The sequence below is a fragment of the Pteropus alecto genome, unplaced genomic scaffold (genome assembly GCF_000325575.1).
Source record: "Pteropus alecto unplaced genomic scaffold, ASM32557v1 scaffold113, whole genome shotgun sequence".
Taxonomy (NCBI): Eukaryota; Metazoa; Chordata; class Mammalia; order Chiroptera; family Pteropodidae; genus Pteropus; species Pteropus alecto.
This window is the reverse complement of record NW_006433949.1, coordinates 7,175,564-7,176,655: the sequence shown is the minus strand read 5'-3', so window position 1 is coordinate 7,176,655 and position 1,092 is coordinate 7,175,564. Positions and strand designations below refer to the sequence as shown.

Genomic DNA, 1,092 nt, shown 5'->3' with positions numbered 1-1,092 from the left:
GGCTGGGTAGTCAAGGAGAAAGGGGGTGGTGTGGGGCGTAGTTAGGATGTCCTCCCTTGGCTCCTTTCTGCCTGCACACACCTTGGTAGGTGGACACAGGGGGCTATATTGGGAGCCAGTGGTCCTGGGGTGGATTCTTGCCCCTGTGCTTTTGCCTCTTCGCCCAGCCCTTCCCTAGCGCCTCGTTGCCCTTCTTATTGGTAGGAGGCAGCTGATGGCTTTGTCTGGCAGATGCTAAAGGCAACTTTGCTTAAAAACTGGGAGGATTGTTCTTGTAGGGTTCCTGACAACATAAGGAAAATAGTGGCAGAAGAGGACTGGTTGTTCACTTTTGTTTATTTGTTTATATATTTTTAATGCCTACAGCACCTGGTCTTCCTAGGTGGTCTCCCATCCAAGTACTAACCAGGTCCGACCCTGCTTAGCTTCTGAGATCAGACGAGATCAGGCACGTTCAGGGTGGTACGGCTATAGACTGGTTGCTTATTTTTGGACTCTTACCCCATGCTGGGCCTTGTGGAAGGCATTTTACACCCAAATATAATCCTCAGAACATACCTGTGTGGTCCCGATAATTTTTCCTCTATTCCCACTATACAGGTGGCTCAGAGAGGTTAAGTAATTAGTCTCGAGTCACAGCTAGAAAGTGGATAGAGAAGCTCTAAGAGTTTGAGAAACACAGTTGCACATGTGTGTGGAAACCTTGAACACATGTGTATGGGCTCTTGCCTTGGTGTAGTGCTTGGGCCAGAATGTAGCCAAGGGTTTCATTTCGACTGAGCTGGTGGGCTGGTTGCCTTGGGAGTCTCGTTCCTGGAGTTGGACGGTAGTTCCTGGTAAGCTGGTGAAGGACCACTGCAAGGTTGTTGAACAGGGGTCCTCCCCCTTCTCCCAGGACCTAAGGGGCAGAAGGGACTCTAAGGCCATTCTTATCCTTGTAGTCACAACTTCTTCCCTTCTGGCATGTTGAAATTCTCTGCTCTGTGGAAACTCTCCAGGAGAGCCATGTGGGGAACAGTCCGGGCTGCCGGGAACTCCATTTCTTCTTTTGGGATTCAAATGAGAGGTCCTCAGGCACTGCCTGTGGTGGTG

At 50.3% G+C, this 1,092-nt stretch overlaps 1 non-coding gene across 1 annotated transcript; it reads right to left on the bottom strand.

Annotated features, from left to right (window-relative positions):
* Window positions 1–357: 357 nt before the first annotated feature.
* Window positions 358–476, bottom strand: LOC112477299. The gene has a single exon (XR_003045385.1). It is a non-coding gene; the product is annotated as a 5S ribosomal RNA (ribosomal RNA).
* Between the last annotated feature and the right edge of the window lie 616 nt (window positions 477–1,092).